Here is a 14,282-nt window from a genome sequence, read left to right on the forward strand (position 1 = left end):
AATAGTGATTGGATTGTTGGACAGTTTAGTTGATGAAGATTATGATCGTGAGAGGCGTGGAAGGAATATAAAGCTCATTCGCGTCGCAGGGCTCTCGGAGCCTTGAAATTAGTTCTAGGAACGAAAAATCGTGCTCTCGGAGCCCCATAAAAATCCTTGACACAAAGCGGAAGGCTTCTCCGGAAAAGCACACAGGTAAAAGATTAAAAGAAAACACGTAAAATGACTCTCTAATCAAAAAGATTTCTGAAGAACGTTCTGGTACCAAAGAGGGTCCCAAGATCCATAAGAAACTTGCCAAAGTTGCAAACAGAGCTTTCTCTGAGCCTTTGGAAATAGTGAAGCTAAAAGAGTTATTTGAGCGCCACCCTAGGCCTGCGAATACCGATAAAATTGTTCCTCCAAAGGATTAATTAGTAGTAATAGTTAGTACGGTTTTTCAAAGAAAATTCTTGACTTGCACTTCATCAGTAGTACAGGTGTAAAAGTCGACGAAGAGCCCGGATCATTTATAAATCTTATTTTTTCAGCAGTTTAGCAGGGTCTGTGCAAATAATTTTTGTGCAGAAAGTCTCCTGCACATCTAGTTAGAATCGGAATGATTCACAAAGGTGACGTTTAAAGGTTTCTTTGTCTTTGTCATATGAAGCAGAACATTTGATAGCAACTGAATATAGTATATAATAAATTCTCTCTCCTTCTTCCTCCCCTTCTCTAGTTTTTACATAGTTTAAATGCTTAATTGTTTAATGTTCTAATAATTTAGTGTTAAATATTTTGTTTCAGGACCCCCCTTCTTTACGGGCCATGGAGGCTTTGTGGGGGCTTTTGTTTGAAGTATGTCTTATATCTTATCCGTCTTGAACACCGGAATATATGTATATCGTGTTGGGATTTGATCACCACCAGATTCGTGATCCACAAATATGGAAAATTGGCTTCGTCAAGCAAAGTCGGTGTTAGCTCGCGTGCAAAAGTATTATTCTTAAAAGATCTGTTCTGTTGCTGTACACCAACTGTACATGTATGCTGCCAGAAATTTTAAGTGTTGCCGCAGGAGACGATCAACGTTCAAGGACGCCACCCATTGCTCCACTGGACATGCAATTTCCTGTTTTCAGACATGTTTCGAAAATAAGGTTAATATAAAACATCATTTTCCAATATAATTATCTTAATTATCTGCGAATATTTTTTTTTAGTATTTCTGAGGAAGGTGTTAGATTTGAACAAGGCTGATTAAATGACGTAAAAAATTTTGTCCAAAATGTGCTGATAACTGATGAAGTTAGTGCAAGAGATTTTCGAGTCCTTGAAACTCAACTTAATTCAAAATTCAGTTCAATTAGCCCCTAAAAATCCAGCTAGTCAGTAGAACTTTGTTTTATTTTTTTTTTTTTTAGTGTTACGGGTGTATTCTGTAAGAAATATGTTTTTGTTTTGGATATAATCGCTAATTCGGTTCAAGTTATTTATAATTGGCTGATTCGAAAGAAACAATGAAAAGAAATAAATTAATAGTGTAATACAGACTAAGAGAGCGAGAAAGACAGAGTGGGAGGGGGAGAGAAAGAATACAAATGAAGCAGAGGTTTAAGCAAACCTGTTTTCGGTATTAATGAAACTGGCGGTCTGCATATCAAACATATAGGCACTTCCAGTCTGTAGCATTTAATATTGCTTATTCTGGTGATGCTAAGGCTTATTAATGTTCCTTAGTCAGTCTTTAACGTAGGTGTCACTCCAATTCCCATGAAAGGAAAAACCCACATTTAGGTTCACTTCATTAACGCATATTACTCCTTCAACTACTTTATGCAAAGTGTTTGAGCTAGTTGTTATATATGATTTTGGGGTCAGTGTAACGCCCCACCTCTTTCGTTAACTTTGGGGGCTGGTCCAGGTGTCCAGAGGCACTGTCTGTCGCAGCAAATTTACTGATTTGAGCCGTCACTCTTGGTTTCTCCTGATTTCTTGAAGGACATGATTTCAGTTAGTTTTTCGACTCCCTCACTCATTTGACATTGTTTCTACTTGCTTTTAAAAGACTTTTAAATCTTCACATCATTAAGGCTTTTTGTAATATATAAATCCGTCAGAAGATCCCTCTTCCAAAATATAAAGAGCCTGTCCCCCTCGATAGAAAAATTTCTGGGCTATCCGGGATTTTGTCAAAATGCAGTTTTTTCTCCTGTTCTGTTTAACCCCTTTAAGAACATTACCCTTCTTTTTGGATTTATAATTGCACTAATGTCTCTTTCATGTCATATACCGATGGTATTCTAAGCATCCGTCGAGCTACTCAACGATGCTCTAGAACTTTTTTTTTTTTTTTTTTTTTTTTTTTTTTTTTAATAATCCCACCTCCTCTCCTCTGGGTGACCTTCAAATTTTCTTTAAAAATATCTCATAATTTATCTAGTGTCACCTTTCTGGAGCTTTTAAAAGTCTGTAAGGTGAAAGATTCCTGCTTTGTCTCCACTTTAACGCTGGGAAGTTTGCGTTTCTCGCTTTCTACTTTCTTGAAAACAGCCAGGTCCAGTCTGTGACTCTTGGCTTCTCCCTAATTAACTCGGTAGAAAGTATCGCGTACCTGGGCACCGATTAATTGCCCATCAATTTTTAATTCACCATGTTGCTCGTAGGATGGAAAAAAGGGCTCCCTCAAAGGACTCCGTCCTCTCTCCCTTTGTGAGGCAGGGAGGACGAGGTAAAGCAAGCCAAATTTTGTCAACAGTATTGAGCTAGCCGAGGCCTTGGTGCAGGCTGGATATTGGCCTTGAATTATTCTTGACCCCCTCCCCCCCAAAAAAAAAATTAATTCATCACTCACAGAGAAGTTTAACCTAAAATCCTATGATATTGCAGATTAATTATGTCAACAACCCAGGTTTTGCTGAAATTTCCTAGTTTTTCAATGAAGTCACCAGACGCTACACTATGTGTGCACTATGTGGCTATGTGGCACTTTTGTTTTTTTAATGGATTTTTTTTAATATGTATTTCGTCGAAGATTCATTTCTTGAAAGTTTTTCATTCTCTTTGGTGGCAAATATGTTGATTTCCTCCAACCGTCCCTGAGAAGATTCTGAATATCATCTTTTATCCCAGCTATACATGTTGCAACAGTGTTCCGTCATCATTTACATGCTGGAGGCAACCGATTTCACCTAAAAAAATTACTTGTAGCTTGTATTTGAGCCTCCATGGTGTAGCCTCCATTTATTCTTGAAAAAATTTCTTTGAAGATCAGTTATCCTATTCATTGGCGTACAGGTAGAGCCTGAAAATAAGTAAAAATTTTATTTCTCGTTATAAATCAAAAGGCACGGGACAGAGTACAAAATAAGAAAGAAAAGCAACAAAGCACATAATAATAGGAAGTAAACATACAGTTCAATAATGCTACATATTACAGAGGATCGAAATCAGGGGTGGGTCGAACTAAGAAAACTTTCTAGAATAGATTCAATTGCTGCTGTGAGGTCTGGTAGGTTATATCTCACCATTTACGCATTGCACCCCCAAACAGCCATTATAATATTAATCATTATATAATATAAATTTATTACCAAAAACAATATAATATAAATTTATTACCAAAAGGCAAAAACAATATTGTGGAGAACAAAAAAAAAATGAAAAAACAGAAAACAAAATATAAGTTGAAATATTTTCAGCTCCTTCGAAAGGAGTTTTAACCGATACAAACAAAACAGACATTCATCAGACTAATAGTGTATCATTTGCAAAGCATTAGATGGCAAATCAAATACATCAAAAATGATCATAATGATCACATGGTCACCTCAGAAATATCACATCAGAAATTGTTGATCATATTCATTATATGATAAACCTAAGACAATTCGGTATTGAAGCTAAGTTAACTCCTAGGGTCTGTTCAGAGTCTGAGATACTTTAAGAGCTTCTTTCGGTAAAGTAAAAATAATTTAAGAAGTGAAAGTAATAGTTTAAAAGGAAAAGACCGTTTCTTTAATAAACTATAATTGATCTCCAGTGAAAAATGACAGTGCTGTATGCTCTATGATTAAGCGATATGACATTTCTTGGAAAAACCTATTCCCTGCTATTGACAGATATTTAATTTCTTTCTCTGTTACAAACTAAATTGTAGATTGAGGGGGAAAAGGCTAAAGAAATGATTATTTACTGCTTTTTCGTATAGTGACTGTCTAGATAGAACAAAAATTGAGAGAGGCCATTAATGTACATTAAAATGTTATTTAGAGATACTCTGTACTTGGCTTAAGCGACAGCGTGATCAGAAAAGTACTGCTACTAACGATGCACAGTCGCAAACAGAGTCCGAATGGCAAGAGTTCTGGTGAAAACTCCTCTTAATTTAGAGTCATATTTTTCCAGAACTGGGGCCGTTGGTAATTTGGAGTTCAGTCTACCCCGGAGTGAGATGTTTTTGTATTAAATGTTTTAGTACAATTAGCTGTAACTACAATATTTTCGCTTATAACAGACCTTAAATCACACACACCGAAATCGAAGACCTTAAATCACACACACCGACACCGAAATATATATATATATATATATATATATATATATATATATATATATATATATATATATATATATATATATATATATATATATATATATATATATATATATATATATATATATATATATATATATATATATATATATATATATATATATATATATATATATATATATATATATATATATATATATATATATATATATATATATATATATATATATATATATATATATATATATATATATATATATATATATATATATATATATATAAAAACACACACACACAAAAAAATATATATATATATAAAATATATATATATATATATATATATATATATATATATATATATATATATATATATATATATATATATATATATATATATATATATATATATATATATATATATATATATATATATATATATATATATATATATATATATATATATATATATATATATATATATATATATATATATATATATATAACAAAACAAACACAACTTAGAAACAATAAGGATATTTTCTCAAGACAGTGGAATTCAATTTAGTGGATATTTCGGCCCTATGTCCAAGGGCAGTCTTCAGCACAATGCCAAAAAAAAAAAAAGTATATGTATACAAACTCACATTAAAATGTAAACTTTAAAACTAAAATGTTTTTGAAAAAATTTTAAAACAGCCCTAGCATCCTTACTTCAACGAAGTTCAACATGGACTGATAAATACCAGGAATGGCAATCGATCGGAAAGTCCAGTTATGCCATTCTTCCTACGGATTGAATTAGGGAGAAGCTAAGATTCACAGACGGGACCTGGCTATTTTCACGCAAGTAGAAAGCGAGAAACTCAAACTTCCCTGCGTTAAAGTCGAGACGAAAATGCAACCTTTTACCTTACAGACTTTTAGAAGTTCCGAAATATCGTTGAGTAACTCGATGGATGCTTAGAACACCATCGATATATGATACAAAAGAGACATTAGTGCAATTTGGAATGCAAGAAGACGGGTAATATTCTGGGGGGGTCATAGGGGTTAAATAGAACAGGAGAAAAGAAAACATTTTGGCAAAAGTCCTGATTGGGCAGGAATTTTTTCTATCTCGGGGCGCAGACTCTTTATATTTTGGAAGAGGGATCTTCTGACAGATTTGAAGGCAAGTGAAGGAGCTACGCAAGGCCTCAATGATACGAAGATTTGAAAGCCTTTTAAGAGCAAGTAGAAACAATGTCACATGAATAAGGGAATCGAAAAACCGACTGAAATCAAGTCCTTTAAGAAATCAGGAGAAACCTAGAGTGACTGCTCAAATGGACAAATTGGCAGCGACAGACAGTGCGACAGGGTACCTGAACCAGCCCTAGAAGTCAAAGGGAAGAGGCGGGGCATTACACTGACTCTCAAAATCATATATAACAACTAGCTCAAACACTTTGCATAAAGTACTTGAAGGAGTAATATGCTTTAACGAAGTGAACCTAAATGTGGGTTTTTCCTTTCATGGGAATTGGAGTGACACCTACGTTAAAGAGTGACTAAGGAACATTAATCATCCTTAGTATCACCAGAATACGGAATATTAATTGCTATACAATGGAAGGACCTACATGTTTGATTTACAGACTACTTGCTTTCTTAATACGGAAAAATAGGTTTGCTTCAACCTCTGCTTCACTTGTCTTCTTTCTCTCCCACTCCCACTCTGTCTTTCTCGCTCTCTTGTCTGTATTACACTATTCATTTTGTTTCTTTTCATTGTTTCTTTAGAATCAGCAAATTATAAGTAACTAGAAACCAAATTAGTGATTATATTCGAAACAAAAACAAATTTCTCACAGAATACACCCTTAACACTATAAAAAGTAATAATAATTAGAAATAAAAATCCTATTGACTAGCTGGATTTTTGGGGGCTAATTGAACTGAATTTTGAATTAAGTTGAGTTTCCAGGACTTAAAAATCTCTTGCACTAACTACGGCAGTTACCAGCCCATTTCGGACAAAATTGTTGACGTGATTTAATCAGCCTTGTTCAAATCTAACACCTTCCTCAGAAACATTAAAAAAAAAAATATTTGCAGATAATTCAGATAATTATATTGGAAAATGATGTTTTATATTAACCTTATTTTCGAAACATGTCTAAAAACAGGAAATTGCATGTCCAGTGCAGCAATGGGTGGCGTCCTTGAACGTTGACTGTCTCCTGTCAGTCTTGTCTGCGGCGATACTCATTAAGAATATGCCAAAGCACCACTGCTTGTAGCATTACTGGTGCGCATATTCGACTATTCCTTCAGTGTTCAACTATCTACCCCCCCTCCTCCACCGGGAAAAAAAATCCTGGCAGCATCTATGTACAGCTGGTGTACAGCAACAGAATAAATCTTTTAAGAATTAATTAAAAAAACTTTTTCCGCAAAATGAGTTTTTCCAAGAAAAAAGAACTCCATTTAACAAAATTGAATCAAATAATCTACCAAGCATACTACTACCACAAATCAGTATCAATAGATAAATGAAACCCAAAGCAAACAGAAATCAGAGGCAACGCTGTAGCGTTGCCTATAGTAAAGGCCATACGGCTCCAATGTTTTATTATTTATTTATTTTTTTTTTCCAGAGGCACTTCATATGGAAGGAGTCGTTGTAGAAACTTCAAAGGGGGCTCATTCGATTGGAAATCGAGAGTTCTAGTGCCCTTTTTAATAGTCGAAAATGATTGGAGGGCACCTAGCGCCCCCCCCCCCCCACGCCCATCATTCCCCCAAACACATCCAATCAAAATTTTGAGATAGCCATTTTGTTCAGCATAGTTGATTTCCGGACAGAATATATATTTTTGAGGAGGATACTCCCCCGCACCCCTCAGGGCAAGGGTTTTAAGTTATGCCCTGGGGGCAAATAAGGTTTTTATAGAAGGTGTGGTCGTAGAAACTTCAAAACAGGCTCATTCGATTGAAAATTAAAGGGCTAGTGCCCTTTTTAATAGTCGAAAGTGATTGGAGTGTAACTAGCCCCCTTCCCCCCACGCCCATCATTTCCCCAAACACAACCAATCAAAATTATTAGATAGACATTTTATTCAGCGTAGTTGATTTCCAGATAGAAAATATATTTTTTAGGAGGACACTCTCCCACAACCATCCGGGCAAGGGTTTGGATTTATGCCCTGGGGGCATATAAGGTTTTTATAGAAGGTGTTGTCGTAGAAACTTCAAAACAGGCTTATTCGAGTGTAAATTCAAGAGCTAGTGCCCTTTTTAATAGTCGAAAATGATTGGAGGGCAACTAGTCCCCCCACGCCCATCATTTCCCCAAACACATCCAATCAAAATTTTGAGATAGCCATTTTGTTCAGCGTAGTTGATTTCCAGACAGAAAATATATTTTTGAGGAGGATACTCCCCCACAACCCTCAGGACAAGGGTTTTGAGTCATGCCCTGGGGGCATATAAAGTTTTATAGAAGGTGTTGTCGTAGAAACTTCAAAACATGCTCATTCGATTGGAAATTAAAGGGCTAGTGCCCTTTGTAATAGTCGAGAGTGATTGGAGTGTAACTAGCCCCCTTCCCCCCCCACGCCCATCATTTCCCCAAACACGTTCAATCAAAATTTTCAGGTAGCCATTTTGTTCAGCTTAGTTGATTTCCAGATAGAAATTACATTTTTGAGGAGGACACTCCCCCACAACCCTCAGGGCAAGGGTTGTAAGTTATGTCCTGGGGGCAGATAAGGTTTTTATAGAAAGCGTTGTCATAGAAACTTCAAAATAGGCTCGTTCGATTGGAAATTTAAGGGCTAGTGCCCTTTTTAATAGTCGAAAGTGATTAGATTGCAACTAGCCCCCCCCCACGCCCTTTCTTTTCCCCATACATCTCCAATCAGAATTTTGAGATAGCCATTTTGCTCAACATAGTTGGTTTCCAGATAGAAAATATGTTTTTGAGGAGGACACTCCCCCAGAACCTTCAGGGCAAGGATTTTAAGATAGGCCCTGAGGGCATATAAGGTTTTTGTAGAAGGTGTGGTCGTAGAAACTTCAAAAAAGGCTCATTCGATTTGAAATTCAAAGGGATAGTACCCTTTTTAATATTCGAAAGTGATTGGAGGGCAACTAGCCCCCCTCCCACGCCCATCATCCCCCAAATACATCCAATCAAAATTTTGAGATAGCCATTTTGCTCAGGGTAGTTTATTTTCACATAGAAAACATGTCTTTGAGGTTGGAACTCCGCCACGACCTTCGGAACCAATGTTTCCAGTTAGTACCGTTGGACATATAATGGTGATGTTGAATCTGCAGCCGTAGAATGTTAAAAACAGAGTCTATCGATTGAACTGTCAAAGGGCTAGTGCCCTTTTTAATAGTCGAAAGGGATTGGAGTGTAACTAGCCCCCTTCCCCCCCACGCCCATAGTTTCCCCAAACACATCCAATCTCATTCGATTTGAAATTCAAAGGGATAGTGTCCTTTTTAATAGTCGAAAGTGATTGGAGGGCAACTAGCCCCCCCCCTCCCATGCCCATCATTTCCCCAAACACATCCAATCAAAATTTTGATATAGCCATTTTGTTCAGCGTAGTTGATTTTCAGATAGAAAACATGTTTTTAAGGATGACAATCCCCCCCAACCCTCAGGGCAAGGGTTTTAAGTTATGCCCTGGGGGGGGCATATAAGGTTGTTATAGAAGGCATTGTCATAGAAACTTCAAAAAAGGCTCATTCGATTGGAAATTCAAAGGGATAGTGCCCTTTTTAATAGTTGGAAATTCAAAGGGATAGTGCCCTTTTTAATAGTCAAAAGTGATTGGAGGGCAACTAGCCCCCCCCCCCCCTACGCACATCAATCCCCCAAACACATCCAATCAAAATTTTGAGATAGCCATTTTTGTTCAGCGTAGTTGATTTCCAGATTGAAAATATGTTTTTGAGGATGACACTCCCCCATAACCCCCTGGGCAAGGGTTTTAAGTTACGCCCTGGAGGCATATATGGTTTTTATAGAAGGTGTTGTTGTAAGAACTGCAAAAAATGATCATTCAATTAGAAATTAAAAGGGCTAGTCCCTTCTTAATAGTCGAAAGTGACTGAAGGGAAACTAGACCCCCCCCACGCCAATAATTTCTCCAAACACATCCAATCAAAATTTTGAGATAGCCATTTAGATCAGTATAGTGTATTACCAGATAGAAGATATATTTTTGAGGAAGACACTCCCCCACAGCCCTCAGGACAAGAGTTTTAAGTTATGCCCTGGAGGCATATAAGGTTTTTACAGAAGGCATTGTCGTAGAAACTTCAAAACAGGCAAATTCATTTGGAAATTCAAAGGGCTAGTGCTCTTTAATAGTTGAAAGTGATTGGAGGGCAACTAGCCCCCCCCCCCACGCCCTTCATTCCCCCAGGCACACCCAATCAAAATTTTGAGATAGCCATTTTGTTCAGCGTAGTTGATTTCCAGATAGAAATTATGTTTTTGAGGAGGACAATCCCTCGCAGCCCTCAGGGCAAGGGTTTTAAGTTATGCCCTGGGGGCATATAAGGTTTTCATAGAAGGCGTTGTCGTAGAAACTTCAAAAAAGGATCATTCGACTGGAAATTCCGAGGGCTAGTGCCCTTTGTAATAGTCGAAAGTGATTTGAGGGCAACTAACCCCCCTCTCACGCCCACCTTTTCCCCAAACACAACCAATCAAAATTTTAAGACAGCCATTTTATTAAACGTTTAAGTTCTGGAAATTAGGTCTTTGAGGATTACAACTCCCCCAAAGCCCTCAGGCAAGGGTTGTAATTTAAGGATTCTCCGAATCCTTCATATTATCTTCCCAATCCTTCACCTTATAATTGGATAATTATAATAGATTTCTTATGTGTTCTTCCCATATAAAACCCCTTCCCATAAGTTATAAACCCCCCTTAATAATTTATGCCCCACGGCATAACCTGCAACGCCTACCCCTGCGCCCTGGTGGGCTGTGTCGACAGCGGAGTTTTTTGTTATCAGAACTTTGAACTATTTTAACAAAATATCTATCTCAAAATTTTTATCTGATGCATTTAGGGCGTGGAGGAGGGAGAGGGGCTAGTTGCCCTTCCATCTCTTTTGACTCTTAAAAAATGAACAAGAACTTTCAATTGTCAATCAAATTTTCAATGCCGTAACTACTGGAAAATAACAAATTTGTAATATACGAGTAATTCGTTTTCAGTGAAGCACCAATGACGCAGAAGGCTTTAGGTTTTTACAGTTAAAGAAGGGGACAGTATCCAAATTTTGCTTGTAGTGAAACTATATTTATCTTGACCAATCTTGAAAAGAAATAATAAAATAAACTGAATATTTGATGCATAATGATATTAATTGCTAAAAGCTCATCAGTGCAAAATTGTCTACAAACTCTTGTTTGTAGTTATTTTTATTCGATTCAAACTTGATTTGCATATTCAATTTAAGTTTCACTCGTTTTAAGATTTATTTATTCATTTACATTAATATATATTGTATGTTTGTTCGCATCGATTGTTTATTTAATTTCTGTTTGTTTTAAGTTTCATTTATGATTTCAAAGACACATATTTTTTTCGTTTTAAGCTTGACTTTCAATCTAAGCATTACTCACCTTAAATTGTGACTATTTATTTATATAATTGCTTGTTGTATTTATTGTGCTATATCCGTTTATTTAGTGTCTATTCGTTTTGTTTTTCATTTATTCGTAAACTTTAACATCTAATCGTTTTGAGTTTAAGTTCTAACAGGTGTAAGTATAGGCATAACTTAATTTTAAAATTACCTTTACTTTTCTTTCAAAAACTTATTTTTCAAAAAGTTGTTTTAATTAATTAAGATAAATAACAGAGTCAAACTGAAAACAAGCAGAAATTAATATGAGTAGGGTTCTAAACCCCAAGCTTTCTAAAAATCAGAATATAATTTGTACTTTACGGAAAAAAATTCAAATGAATTTACTGAAAAATGTGCATTGTCAGTTTAATATTCATAAAAGTGAAAACATTTAAAAGAATTTTTTTCAGTAGAGTACAAGTTGTATTCTGGCTTTTAGAAAGGGGTTTAGAACCCTACTCATATTAATTTCTGCTCGTTTTGAATTTGACTCTTTTATTTATTTTAATTTCTGTTTGTTTTGGGTTTCATTTATTGATTGATACTGATTTGTGGTAGTTTTATGCTTGGTAGATTATTTTATTCAATTTTTGTTCATTTTTGGCTTAATGGAGTTCTTACTTTTTTTGAGAAACTTATTTTGTGGAGAAAGATTTTTTTAAATTAATTTCTGTTCGTTTTATATTGATATAGTCTTTTTCGGGGAGAAAGACTAAGGCTCGTCTAAAGTTAAACAACCATCCCTTCCATAAGAACCTTAAATATCCCCTGGTCATAATTTACGACCCTTGCCCCTAATCTACGGGGTTTATTTCAACCCCAAAAGCCTTGTTATATGATATTTAGACTATTCTGAAAAAAATGGCTATCTCAAAATTTCTATTAGATACATTTTGGGACAATGCGACGTGTATGTGTGTGGGGGGGGGGGGGGGGTAGCTGCCCTCCGCTCACTTTGACTCTTAAAAAGAGCACTAGAGCGTTTGATCACCAATGCAATGAGCCCCCTCCGAAGTTTCGCTTTTATAGAATGATTTCGCTTTCTATAAAAACCTTACATGTCCCCATGACATAACTTACAACCCTTGCCCTGAGGGCTGGGGGGATATTTTATCCTCAAAGACGTAATTTCCAGACCTCTCTGATACGCTGAACAAAATGGCTATCTCAAAGTTTTGATTGCAAGTGTTTGGGGAAATAATGGGCATGGGGGAGGGCGGGTATTTGCCCTCTGATCACTTTCGACTAATCAAAAATGCACTAGTCCTCTTAATTTCCGATCGAATGAGCCCTTTTTGAAGCTTCTACGACAAAACTTTCTATAAAAACCTTATACGCCCCAGGGGCATAACTTAGGACCCTTGTCCTGAGGGCTCTTGGGGGAGGGTTTTCATCCTCATTGACATAATTCTCAGATCTTTCAACTACGTCCAACAAAATGATCGGAAATGTTTGGGAAATGATGGGCATGAGGCGGAGGTGATTCTCTCTCCGATTACTTTCGAGTATTAAAAAGGCCTCTCAATTTCCAATCCAATGACCCCTTTTTGAAGTTTTTACGACAAAACTTTGTATAAAAACATTATACGCCCACAGGGCATAAATTACAATCTCAGCCCTGAGGGCTGTGGGAAGGGAGGTTGTCATACTCAAAAACATAATTTCCTGACCCTTCAACTACGTTAAACAAAATAGCTATATCAACTTGTTGATTGGAAGTGTTTGGGGAAATGATGGGCAGGGGGGGGCATTTGCCCTCCAATCACTTTCAACTATTAAAAAAGGCACTAGCCCTCTCAATTACCAATTGAATGATCCCTTTTTGAAGTTTCTACGACAATGCTTTCTGTAAAAACCTTATATGCCCCCAGGGCATAACTTACAACCTTTTCCCTGGAAGCTGTGGGGGGTTTGTTATCCTCAAAGATAAAATTTCTGGACCTTTGAACCACGTTGAACAAAATGGATATCTCAAAATTTTGTTTGAATGTGTTCGGGAAAATGGTGGGCGTTAGAGGGGTTTTAGTTGCCCTCCAATCACTTTCCACTATTAAAAAGGGCACTGGCCCTTTCAATTTTCAATCGAATGAGCCCTTTTTGAAGTTTCTACAACGACACTTTCTATAAAAACCTTATATGCCCCCAGGGTATAACTTACAACCCTTGCCCAGAGTGTTGTGTGTGTGTGGGGGGGGGGGTTGTCATCCTCAAAAACCTAATTTCCAGAACTTTAAACTACGTTGAACAAAAGGGTTATCTTAAAGTTTGATGGGATGTTTTTGGGGAAATGGTGGGCGTGAGAGAAGTGTTTGTTGGCCTTCGATCACTTTTGACTATTAAAAAGAGCGCTAGCTCTCTCAATTTCAAACGAATGAGCCCTTTTTTAAGTTTCTACAACACCGCTTTCCGTAAACACCTTATATGCTCCCAGGGCATAATTTACAACCCTTACCCTGAGGCTCTGGGGGGGGGGGGGTTGCCATCCTTTAAGACCCAACTTTTTTAACTCTCAACTACGTTGAAAAAAAATCGCTATCTCAAAATTTTGATTAGATGAGTTGGCGTGAGATGGGGGTTAGTTATGGTGGGCGTGAGAGGTGGGTCAGTTACCCTCCAATCACTTTCTACTATCAAAAATGGCCCTAGCCCTTTCAATTTCCAATCGAATGAGCCCTTTCTGAAGTTTCTACGACAACGCTTTTTATAAAAACCTTATATACCCCTAGGGCATAACTTACTACCCTTGCCCTGAGGGGTATGGGTGGGGGGTTATCATCCTCAAAGACCTAATTTCCAAAACTTTCAACTGCTTTGAACAAAATAGGTATCTCAAAATTTTGATTGCATGTGTTTGGGAAAATGGTGGGCGTGAGAGGGGGACTAGTTGCCCTCCAATCACTTTCGACTATTAAAAAGGGCACTAGCCCTTTCAATTTCCAATTGGATGACCCCTTTTTGAAGTTTCTACGAGAACGCTTTTTATAAAAAACTATATGCCCCAACGGCATAAGTTACAACCTTTGTCCTGAGGGCTGTGGGGGGTTTTTCATCCTCAAAGATACTATTTCCAGAACTTTCAACTATGTTGAACAAAATAGCTATC

The 14,282-nt window shown here is 36.7% G+C and overlaps 1 protein-coding gene across 4 annotated transcripts in view; it reads left to right on the top strand.

Annotated features, from left to right (window-relative positions):
* Positions 1–14,282, top strand: part of LOC148947277 (uncharacterized) — a 47,927-nt gene that overhangs the window by 2,343 nt on the left and 31,302 nt on the right. The window contains exon 1 of one of the 4 annotated variants that reach the window (XM_089097361.1): positions 877–976. The exons of the other annotated variants lie outside the window; for them this stretch is intronic. The gene's annotated coding sequence lies outside the window, so the exon portion shown is untranslated. Of the gene's footprint in view, positions 1–876; positions 977–14,282 lie in introns of those variants that run through there. 4 annotated transcript variants of the gene reach the window in all.

The sequence above is a fragment of the Artemia sp. Qi Xiang Cuo genome, chromosome 11 (genome assembly GCF_049724085.1).
Source record: "Artemia sp. Qi Xiang Cuo chromosome 11, ASM4972408v1, whole genome shotgun sequence".
Classification (NCBI taxonomy): domain Eukaryota; kingdom Metazoa; phylum Arthropoda; class Branchiopoda; order Anostraca; family Artemiidae; genus Artemia; species Artemia sp. Qi Xiang Cuo.